The sequence below is a fragment of the Hippopotamus amphibius genome, chromosome 14 (assembly GCF_030028045.1).
Source record: "Hippopotamus amphibius kiboko isolate mHipAmp2 chromosome 14, mHipAmp2.hap2, whole genome shotgun sequence".
Lineage (NCBI taxonomy): Eukaryota > Metazoa > Chordata > Mammalia > Artiodactyla > Hippopotamidae > Hippopotamus > Hippopotamus amphibius.
In genome coordinates, this window is record NC_080199.1 from 24,788,346 (window position 1) to 24,801,023 (window position 12,678).

The following is a 12,678-nucleotide window of genomic DNA, read 5'->3' on the forward strand; positions in this document are numbered from 1 at the left end:
GCTTCCAGGAGTCTTTAAGACCACTATACAGAACTACTTACCTCATCCTCAAAGGACAGCTGTGCATTCTGATGAATTGAGTACAATGCACCAGTCACTAACCTCAGGGAAACATAACACTGTGCACATTTACTAATCCCAAGGTGAACTCCAAATGCTTCTGTCCATTGCATCTTGGTATAGGAGTCACCAAGTTAAACACAACACTGTCAAGTACCAGATGGAACCATGCTCTGCTCACATAAAGAAGAGACATTGCAAGATCAGCTTCTATAGCAGGCATCAGTCTCCCATGGTCAGACGGTCTCTCCTGGCAGCTGGCACAGGGCCATTGCCTATTTGCCTGCATACATCCTTCCTGAGCCGCAGTAGAAGGAATCTGAAATATGAAAAGCCAGGGCATGCCTGAGGGCCATTAAACAGAACAAAGGAGCATACAGTAAGCTTGAAACAGAAAGATATCCCCACACAAAGCAATAAGCCTGACATAGGCTGTATGGGCTTCTTACTGCTTGATAAGGAAGCTCCAGACCCAAGGCTCATTTTTATGTTGAACAAGCTGGGCTCAAAAGACTGTCACATGAGACGGTATTCCCCAACACATTCCAAGCGAATACTAAGAAAGCTTTTGAAGACATATGGAAGACTGCAAGGAGGAAAAGATGGCCTGTGTGTGAATCAGGATCTGCCACTTCCTCAATGTCTGATCTGACAAGTTAACTAAATTGTATACCTCATTTTCTTCATTTCTAAAAAGAGGATAATATCAAACTCAAAGGATGCTGTGAAGACCAGATATTCTAATTCATGGTAAATGCTTAGAATTATGACTGGAACATAGTAAGTACTAAATAAAACTTATCACATAATAATAATAATTGTCATTATTATTATTATTAAAAGTGTAGTCACTTGTCTTTCATGTAAAACTAGAAAGGATTCTTCCTGGACTCAATAACATCTGCTAAAAGATGATTGATTATAAATACCAATGCGAGTCAGTAGCTGCCAGTTTTATATTATAGTATTATTAGTCATGAGTTTATTAGTATCCATTGCTTACTTCAAGTTTTAATTTATTTATTCACTACTACACCCCTGTGTTCATGGTAGAGCATCCATGCTGTTTGTCATCAGTCACAAATTCACTCCAAATCTTCATTCTCTAGAGCAAATAAAGACAGAAAAAAAATTTCAAATATCATCTCTAAAATTAGTTATTGGTAAATTGCTCTTCCTGTGAGATTTGTAAACACACTTTGGAAGTAAATTTGCTTATCCACATATTCTAAGTTTACTGTATGCTTCTGTCAAACCAAGAAAATAGTTTATAGGAAAAGCTGACGTTTAGTTATGATTTATACATTTACTTAGATTACTTAATTTTGAAATATTCAATGACAATACTTAAATGTGAGGAAAATCACAATAATTATGATGTATTATTGGATCTTCAAGAGTATAATTTAGTAAACATGCAATAATATTTCACTTAAAATTTGTACTCAGAAGACAAAAATATTGTTATATAAAAATGATGTTTAAAAAACAACTTAAAATGATTTTAAATAGCATTGTGAATTCAAAGTGCAAAATATTTTTAAAAATATATAAGTTCAAAAATAGTTGAGGCCAATAAAAATATAACATATTGTATTAGAGAGACAAAAATATGTATAAAGTGTGAAAACGTGTTTTTTCGTATGGGAAATATGGACATAATTATCAATAAAGTTAATGGATGAAAAAGATGAAAAGATGATTCAGAAAAAAAACAAAGTATGAACATATTTTATTGGAGAGTGAAACATGATTCTTTGAACAGTGAGTTGCAGTGCAGAAGACTGTAAAGATGAGGCAGCTCATCATCCTAGTGTGCACTGAAGCATTAATGAGTCCTCTAGTAATCTTCATGTACTTTTGGACAGATTAGTTCCCATCTGAGGCAACCCTGCACTGTCAGGAGAAATTCAGTGTAAGATTTTTTTTTTTCACCTTTCAAAAGCAGACACAGGTCTTTCAGGGTGGAGTGCTTATATGACCATCAAGTAGAGAGCAGGAGACTCCTCAAGGAATAATGGCTGGGAAACTAACTCCCTGATAATTTATAAAAGTTATCTAGAAGCGTGATGAAATTTAAACTCAAACAATAAATTACAGTTACAGAATGTTGAGCCATAAAAGAAGAAACGTTGGGTAGACATCATAAACTACCCAATCATTCACATTCCTAATGACATTGATGGTTGGCACCAAGGGAAGAAGCCAAGGTCATTTAACTTCAATCTGGGAAAAATCACTGGTCAATCAAAGCAGTACATAAATGTTCATCCATCATCCAAGGACAGTAAATCCAGCCATCAAGGGGGAAAATATTTCACATATAGTAACTATTTACTCAGAGATGAATATTTGTAGTGACAGGTAAAAGCTTTAATCTCAGGGACACTGAGATTTATTTTAACTAAAAAAACAAATTACCAGGTAATAATAGGTGTAAGTTTTGTTTCAACATGAGTGAAATATCTAGAAAAGTCAGATGTCTACTCTAATAAAGAATGGTTTGATAAATAATTAATGGTTCCTTAAAGTTTGGTTTTTTTTGCTTTATAAAACTATAGAAAATATGCAAAATCCTTTGTTCCAGGGAACTTAGCCTGCTTAAGGACTGTGAGAAGAAAAACAGTGTATGAAATTAGCATGAGGGTGTTGCAAAGTGAGATTTGAGAAAAGGTTTGCCATGAAAAGAGTTGAAATTTAATTTAAGATCGATGTCATATAACTATATAACATGACTTTCTCTCCCTAAAAGTTCAATCCATATGTGTGGAATGCTTGGAACAGAAGGAGAAAAATAGCGGGCTGGCTCAATGAGCAAGAAATTATGGTCTTAGAAAGGCAAAAATAGAGATGTAGAAAGGGAGCATAATTGACACCAGAAAAAAAATGCTTTCAACAAGTCAATACATCTCAGCTGAAAATGACAATTGAGGCTGCCTACTGTGTTAAACATGAAGTAATTCTTTAAAGAGAAAACCTAAACAATATTAAACACAATCCATGCATTTCTAATAGATAATCAAATACAACCTCCATTTAAATAGACTTCAGAAGATAAAATGAATCAATAAAGCAAACAATAAAACCTATGTGCAAACTAACAAGATGTGCATAAACATGTATTTATAATAAGAGGCCTTGGTGGTAAATAGAATGGGTGGGGTCCAGAAGCACCAATGAAAACTCTGAAAAAGCTAATCGTCACCTGTGCCCAGTTACTTCCTTATTAAAGAACCCTTGTGATTGCATTGGGTCTACCAAAATAATCTAGCGTGAGCACCTTGTTTTAAGGATTGGTCCTCTTAATGCCACCTGCACTCTTAATTCTCCCTTGTCATGTAACATAATATATTCACAAATTTGGGAAGTAGGACATGGACATCTTTTCAGGGTGGGCAGTAAGCGGTGGCATTATCCTGCCTATCACAATTATTTAGAACAGAAAAACAAGTATGTTTTTACTTGAGGAACAAAATGGTGGAAATGAAGAAACTGAATATTGAAAAAAATGAGCAGTTAGCTGAGTGAGATGAAACTAGGGACAGAAATGCTGGGTTTATTTTCACAAAGGATGGAATCTGTTCCTTAGAGATCTCATATATATTTAAACAACTAGCTCAATATCACCAATTATCACCAGATAAAATATTTAAATTTTCTACTCCAGTAATAAATAAGCATTAATTATTTATCACTTGGTTAAATAACTTTCAAAATGTATTTATTAATTCAACATCTGCTTCTTTAGTATTATGAGTAAAAAATAAGTGAGTCATAAAATGTTGCTTTAAGAAATCTGCAAGTTTATGGAAATATTATGACAGTTAAAATAAATGTCACATAAAAAAGGAATATTAATTCTACTGAAAATAAACAATAGCCACAATACTAAATTCCTACTCTCCCAGAGAAGGAAATATATAGCAGTTATATGCAATTTGGACTACTTCAGGGCACTCACTATGATTCCTTGCATACCGTATCTGAGGTAGAAAATAATGTATATATATTTTAGCAAAGACTTGTTGAGACTCATTGTCATACACTAAATGGTACAGACAAGGAAAGTGTGGTGGGCGCAATAGAGCTGTAGAGGGAAAGGTGGCCATGCCTTAATTCCTATGCCTGCGAATATCTACGTTACATGGAAAAAGGAGCTTTGCAGATTTAAAGTTTATAGACCTTTAAATACAGAGATAACCCTAATTATCCAGGTGGGCACAATATAATCATATGAGCTGGTAAAGGCAGAGAGCTTTCTCAGCCCAGAAGCTGGAGACATATGGCAGAAACAGTCTGAGAGATTCCACATGTGGAAAGGGTTTGATACATCATTGTTGAATCTGATATAAGGGCCTATGTGTAATGGAAGCCATATGCTAACAGCAAGGAAGCAGGAAGCTTATTTCTACAGCTTCAAAGAGTCAGATTCTGCTAACAACCTAAGTGATCTAGGAAGTGACTTTTCCCAGAGTCTCTCACCAAGAACCCAGCTAGCCAACACCTTGATTTTGCCTATGTCAATCTTTGACGAGAAAAACTAGTCAGGCCAAACTGAACTTCTGACCTATAGGGCTACAAAACAGTAAATTTGTATTGTTTAAAACCACTGAGATTTAAGGAATAATATCAGTCTTAAAATACAATCAAATAGAACAAGACACAGATGTAGAGAACATATGGACACCAAGTGGGGAAAGCGGAGAGGGTTGGGGGGAATGAATTGGGAAATTGGGATATCAAATTGTACACTCTAAATATATGCAGTTTATTGTATGTTAACTGTATCTCAATAAAAGTTCTTAAAAAAATCAAATAGAACAAAATAAAAACATAAATGCAAACATCCTTAGTGGAAGTATAACCACCAAATGAAATAATACTCAACAATGAAAAGGAACCATCTGCTGATGCAAATGACAAAAGAGATGAATCTCAACAATGTTATGCTGAGTGAAAAAAGACAGAAACAAGAATGCATACATATAGGTGATTCACTTCATTGTACAGCAGAGACTAACACAACATTGTAAAGCAATTATACTCTGGTAAAAAAAAGCCCACCCCCAGAAGAATGCATACTGTAAGATTCCATTTATAAGACATTCTAGAACATGCAGAATATATCTAGAGAGACAGCAGATCATAGATTGTGGGGGATGGGATGCAAGTGAGATTGATTGCAAAAGGGCACAAGAAAATACTTTGAGGTGAAAGCAATATTCCATGTCTTGACTGTGGATCTGGTTATATGGGTGGATGTGTATTTTCATCTCATCAAACTGTACCACTGAAACACGTAGCTATAGCTCATACATATTATACTTAGAAGGACCTTTATTTTTGTTATTCCACTCTCCAAACTCCTCTCTATGTGGCAAAAAAGCATTTTAAACAATAAATTAGACTCAATTTATGCTTTAAAATGTTCAGTGGTTTTTCTTACCACCTTCAAAAAAATATTATTTTTCATCTGTTCTCCCCATGCCTGCAACACTCAAGTAATAGACATGATTTCATTTATTTGAAATGGGTAACATCACCTCATCATTTAGGTCTCCTTTCTAGGAGGAAAATGCTTAATTTTTAAATAATCCCTTCTGTTTATTTTTGTCCCTTCAATGCATATGTCATGGATTTTATTTACATGTTTCTTTGATTAATCTTACACCTCAGTGTATTTCACAGTAAGCTAAGTAAATCAACACTGTTTCTGAATTTTTTTCCTATCAGTGCTTAACACATTACCTGCCATATACTTTTCAAAATACATTTGTTGCTTCAATCAATAAAAAGATGAAGTAAATATATCTAATTATCTCCAACTCTGCTTGGTTTTATTGGGGTTTTTCTGTTGCCGTTTTTGATGTTTTGCTATCAACTTATAATTTATCTGTGCAAAGTAATAAGCATCTTTAAGACAGAAGTTATGTCATAAGTCTTTTTCACTGTGTAACCAGGACCAGACACCCAGGAATTCAATGAATAGTAATCCATTGAATTAGTTAATGCAAATGAATGCAAACTCTAAGCTAAAATATAAATTTAAAAGTCATAATCATGTTTATTCTTCTTTAACTTCGCTTAATTTCTTTTTCAAATACCCGCTGTCCAATATGGAATTAATTAAAATACATGCAAAGCAAAATACATGGAAATCAATTGTACTCTTAAATAGCTTACATTTTAAGGTTAATAAAAATGGCTATAAAATATACACAATTTTTGTCATCAGTTGGTATCATATTCAAATTTTTATGCAGCATCAATTTAAAATAAAAAGTTAACAATCTGATGGTTTGTATTATGTGAAATCTTTTTGTTGTTCAATGAACCATCAATAGAAATTAATTATTAATCTCAAGTGATTTATAACTGAGAGAGTAACATGACTATCATTGTAATACCTTAAATACCAGGATAAGTAAAATGTTGTCTGCATTTCACAGGAATGTAACTTTTTATAAATATTTTCTAAATTTTTAGGAAGAAAACAAAAATATCACCCTAAATTTTTATCTGATAAGTTTTATTATGGTTATGAGGATTGCTTAATTAATTGTATTAAAGCAGTTTATAATTATATTTTCTATGTTACAATTATATCATGTGTTCATGACATCTTGTTTGTATAGACGCTGATTACATTAACATCCACCTTCAAGTTTAAGGTATCCATATGTTAGGTATCAGTGATATTCCCTGAAGAATCTGAGAGATTTGCAACAATGGTAATGGCTATAATGTTCTTTTGACAAGGAAATGTCATACCATAAATGTGTCATTTAGACTTCTACATTGAATAAGGTTATCACTGACAGAGAATTTTTGTTTCCCTTTTTAGAAAATGACCTCATAAATGTCTTCAAATGTCTATGTTCTGGTATAAATGGCACTTCTTACTAAAACATGAACTTTTAATAGGTCACTCATAAATAGTCTTCAAAGTAAGGGCTATGGACACCATGGTCACAAGATGCTAACAAATTCCCAGAAGAAAACAATCTTAATAGGGCAAAAATATTAATCAGGAAAGGCTTAAAGAGTGTGCATATATTATAGTACCAATTTATTGTTTTTTAAATATTTGTTGAGTCCTTATTATGATCCAGGCATGATTTTAAGTTCAGGAAAAAAATTCTAAAGTAAATAAATAAATAGTTTCTATTCGAATAAGTGACCCAAAGGAGAAGTGCAGTGTTCTCTGAGAGCTTATCTAGGGTAGCCTTAGGGGAAATGCAGCAGATTTGTAAGGAAAATACTCTATTGGAAAGTACTATGTAACCTGCCTTCTCCTTGATGAATATAACTTATGTAACTGGAGATGAGGGGTGGGATGGGTGCCATGTGTTTGAAAGTTGTGAAGCAGCACCTAAAAAAATTCACAGTATTGAAACTACCAGATCATCTAGATTTAAATTCAATAAATGAATTATTGCAGCCTTCCAACCTTAGGCATGTTCTATGTGCACTGTTATTAATGATCACGTAAGTCAATATGGCGCAAGTTTGAAATGGTGATACATGAACTCTGTTGTTCTGAGTTCCCAGTTCAAAAGCTTTAATACATACAATTATTAAACTCACATACTGTATGATTTTTAAAATATAACTCTGAAGGTATAATTTGCATATAATAAAATGTATCCATTTTAAGAGCAGTAATTTGTAATTTTTAACAAGTATACATGTTCAGGTAACCACTACCACATTCACAGCACACAAATATCCATCATCAGTGAGGCTTCCACCTATTCTGTGATTCCATTTAAGTAAGTCCATGGGTTACCCAACTGGACTCTGGTCACCTGACAACAGGTTGTGGTGAAAGAAAGGACAGTGTTTACTGCAAAGGAGAAAGACAGTGCCAAGCAAGGAGAATGGGGAGCTGGTGCTTGAAAGCCCAGAACTCTTCAGTGGCTTTCAGGAAATGGTTTTTAAAGGCAACATTAGTGGTGAGGGTTGTCAGGTGTGTGCTCAGCTCCTGGACATTCTTTTGACTGTTTGGTGGTGAGGTAACAGGGTGGTATTTTGAGATCTCAGTTATCAATTTTCTGGTTCCAACAGGTCTGGGGTCTACTGTACTGGTAGTCAGCATGCAGTCAACTTCCTCCTCCTCATGGGGGTTTTAGTATCTGCAAGACAACTCAAGGGTGTAGCACAGGATATTATTTACAGCCCTTGAGAAAGAACCAAAGGTCCTTGACTTTGTCTTATGGCTAGACTATTATTATTTTGGCTTACTTGACTACTTACTTTTGTCTCTGCATCTTCTCACTTCTCTGATTAAATTTGCTCATTGGAACACAGGGGAGGCCAAGTTGGCTAAAGCTTTTCTACAAACAAGAGGCAGAGGGACACAGGGGTGGCCTATTCTGGGAAAGGCCCTTCAGAGTCCTGCACAGTTTCACCTGGGAGAGAATTCTCATGGGGCACTTACATTTCTTCAAATCATGGAAGTGAGGCACTAACTCCCCTTTGCTCCAAATTATATTTTTAAAGATGTTTTTTACAGCAAATGGCCTTGAAAGAAAAAGAGAGTACAATACCTCCTTTCAGATTAAATGACAGGCATGTTTACTGTCCAATATAACAGGGGTGATGTGTCCCACCGGGGCAAGAACACACAAGTGCAGTGTCTGTTATAAAAGAGTCAAGTTCCCTAAGTTTAGGTTCCCTCTCTGTAATACAACCATCATCTGACCCACCTTTCATAGCCATGTGGGAATTTGGGCTCAGGAAATTTCAGGCTAAAATACTGATGCTCTGCCTAGTTATTTGACTGTGGTGACTAATAAACTGAACTTCATCTCTAGCCCTGGAGACCTCTCTCTCTTAGTGTCATTAACTTGCAAGTAGGTGAACTCTCTGACTCTTCACAGTCCTTGACAATTTTGGTGGCAATGATGGGGTGCTGAAAGAAACATGGCTTTCTGGAGAAGCAGGTTTGAGGACTTTACAGACTAATTACTGGGATTTGAAAGAAGGCCATAGAAATAGGCAGTGAACATTTTGATCAATTTGTATTGTTAAACCACACAATAAACTGTCCTTGAATTTACTGTCTTCTAATGAGGAAGAATTGGGGACATGGATGTGGCAAATTATGGGAAAGAAGGTTCAACACAGATGTTGCCAAAATGTAATTCTGAATGTGCTAACTCTCTTTGGGTTGGAGACTTTTATTGATAATCTTGTGATCAGTCTCAGGTCCACCACATTTTATTAAATAGGAAAAAGATTTATTATAGGTGGGAATAACTTCCTGACCCATTTTCAGTTCAAATTACTGACACACACCTACAGTGTATTCCAGAGGCAGAAAGTCCGTGACCGCTGTGGGCAGAAACTAGACCCATTATTAGAACTTTGGATGGTTTATTTGAGAAATGAGGGGACGCAGTATGTAATGTGTGTTAAAGAAAAATGCAACTGGCAAGTCTTACTACTTAATCTCCCTTACAGTCTGTCACATCTACATTATATCAACTGAAAGGCAAGAGTGAACATCTCCCAGGGGTTTGTTTTCTTTTTTCTCTTGGATGATTTTCTGTGTTTTTTTTTTTGTTGTTGTGTGTTTCTTTTCTTTCCCACTGGGACCTAGTTGCTACAAGGATACTGTTGTCTTCTCTGGGAGATTTCCCTGAGAGAAACCCCTGTGGGGAAATACAGATGAGACATTGAGTAGTATCTGTGTTCTTATTGCCCAAGATTGGGTTTACTATGCTGATTAAATTCACACACTGATTAATGAGAGACTGACAAAGAAATCTAGATAAAATCTTATAGTCAGTCCCCTACACCCTGAAACATATGCCAGTTATTATTTTGTCACCAGGCAAGGACTTAAGATACATTATTTTGGGAATAGGACTGCAAATGTCTTGGATTTAGCAGTTATTGAGATGGTTTCTGCAGTGTGAGCCAAATTAACAGAAATTACAATGCACAAATCTTGTCACTTCAGCCAGAAAGCAATGAAGCTATGGCTGCTGTTTCACAAGCTTCCCAAAGCTAAGATAGGTGGTGAAAGTCACGAGTATTTCATCATCTGATAAAGAGTAAAAACATTTGGAAGTTTGGTTATGTTATGGCCCCCCTCACACCACTTGAAAACAAAGTGTATTCAAAGCCTTGTTTAAGGGCATGGAGCTACTCTCTTCCTGTGCAGCTTCTGATTCCTCTTTCTCCCTCTATCCTGCTTGCAGCTACTTTAAGGATGAAGATAAGTAGAAGTGTGCCTGAGGTCTCTCTGCGTTCAAGGAAGACTGAAGATCATATAGACTTCTCTGAGTTTGTTGGGGAATTTCAAGAAGGGGCAGACTCAAATGCATGGCTCCTTTGGATATGAGCACAAAAATCAAGACAACTGAAAGAAGAGCTAACTGCATTAAGCTAATAGATATTTGTGCAGGGGTCACAAAGCGGAGGTAAAGTTAGGCAGAACTTAAGGGTGGGGCTCGTTAGGCCAATTTCATGTACTGATTTTGTTTCTTCTGCATCTTAATAAGTTGAAGTTGATGTATTATATGCATGAACTTCCCAGTCCCATAATTGCTAGAGGGGATTATTTTGATTGGGTAGAGCCCTATGCAGACAAATGATGGTGAAACACATGAATTGCTCCCTAACTTTCTTCCTGTCTCCTCCTAAGTGGTCAAACAAAATTAGTATAAAATCTTATAATGAGAGAAGAAAACCACATGCTTGACTAAAGACTTCAAATACACAGAGGTATAGAGATATCATATGTTAACATAACAGTCCCTTATGGCTAGTGAGAAAGGTTAATAAGAGCTGGAAGTTTACAGTGGATTATCCCTTAATGAATTCCTTTACTTCTATTATATTCATGGTGATTCCAGATGCTATGACTATAACTGAACCATTACAAACAATGAAGGTCCTTTTCTTTGAACATTGACAACATCTTCTTTGTCACATCATGGGCAACAGAAGATGAAGGTCGGTTTGCATTTGCTTGGCAAAATTTCCAACATAAAATACTGGATGGATGAGGATTTAGTGTAAGTGACTCTACACATCAATGTCCACATTTAACTGATAGGGTTCAGGGTTGGAGAAAAATGTTAATGTAACTTGTGGGTTGCTTCCTTTTGGCTAATTGAATGTAATTTTGTTGTTGCTTCTACACCTGATTGTGTTTCAGACACTTCACTGTTCATGACAACTCCCTTATTCATCTTTCTAAGTAGGAGGTAGATTAAAAAAGAGTCTGACTTGGGGGGTCAAATGTTTTTTTATTAACTTAATGCATTTATTACCACTCTATCCTTTTCAGCAAACCTTTAAATACTATCACAAAATAATGATTTTACCTCATTTCTCTCTATATATTAATAAGTAGGAAAACTTTGGAGGGGTATGAAATAAAGTCACACAAGTAGCTGGGGAGGGGTCATTGAGACTAATAACTTTGTGTTTTTCATATTTTGAGGTTTGTGGGTTTTAATCACATGCTGTGATAGGCAGAATGATGGCCTCCCAAAGATGCCCAATATGTTTATATGTTACATTACATGACAGAGGACAAGTAAGGTAGCAGATGGAATTAAAGTTGCTGTCAACTGAACTTAACATAGGTAGTATATCCTGGATTATTCTGGTGGGTCCAGTGAAATAAAAAGAGTCCTTAAATGTGGAAGAAAGTGGCAACGAATGAAAGATTTGACTGGCTGACCATTGCTGGCTTTAAAAATGGAGGGAAACATGAATGGGGACAGCCTGTAATAGCCAGGAAAGGCAAGAAAGTGGATTCACCCCTAGAGCCTTCAAATAGGAGTACCGTCCTGCCAACACTTTTATTAGAGCCCAGTAAGACCCATTTCAGATTTCTGACTTCCAGAACTGTATGATAATATATTTGTGCTGTTTTAAGACACCAAGTTTATGCTAATTTGTTGTAGAATCAACAGGGAATCAATATATTCTCCTCCATGCAGGTTATGACCATCAGGTCCAATGTATGGCTCAATATCTACAAAGTTATGGTCAAATGAAACTTGCATTTAAACATTTTGACTAAGGTGCTGTGTGGTGTGTGTGCACGTGCACGTGTGTGTGTGGTGTGTGTGTGGTGTGTGTGTATGGGGTGTGTGTGTGGTGTGTGTTTTCATGTGAATGCATTATGTAGATCATTTGGGTTAAATAAATAAGGTAGTTTATTTTGAGGCTATTTCAGCACCACAGCTAATGATTTTTGCTAGGGTGATAGCTGTGGAAATGAAGAGTTCATACAGTTGTTATATATTTAGAGACAGAGTTGGTCTATTTAAGTAAATTTTAGTTAATCTTTCCAAGTCCAGTTATCTAACAACAGTTGAAGGAAAAGTGTTGCAGGTGAGAGAAGTATCAAGGATAATTCCTGGGCAACTGGCTTGAACATTTGCATTGATGGAGACAGTATAGAGACAAAGGACTACCACTTTAAATGAAAATATGTTAAGAACTGGATAATCTGGACTAATAGTAATTCAACATCTTATTAAAAATTGGTATGTGTTAAATCCACAGAGGCTCATAAACCCATATTAAGTGATCTTTTGGTGGTACTCCACAATTCTTTGGCTTTCCTTGATGGAAAACAAAAACTTTACC

At 35.6% G+C, this 12,678-nt stretch overlaps 1 long non-coding RNA gene across 1 annotated transcript in view; it reads right to left on the minus strand.

Annotated features, from left to right (window-relative positions):
* Positions 1–241: 241 nt before the first annotated feature.
* LOC130835807 (uncharacterized) overlaps positions 242–12,678 on the minus strand; it is an 81,384-nt gene continuing 68,947 nt past the window's right edge. Inside the window, exons 3-4 of the long non-coding RNA XR_009049044.1 lie at positions 1,064–1,165; positions 242–379 (exon numbers count right to left, since the gene is read on the minus strand). This is a non-coding gene — a long non-coding RNA (uncharacterized LOC130835807). The remainder of the gene's footprint in view (positions 380–1,063; positions 1,166–12,678) is intronic.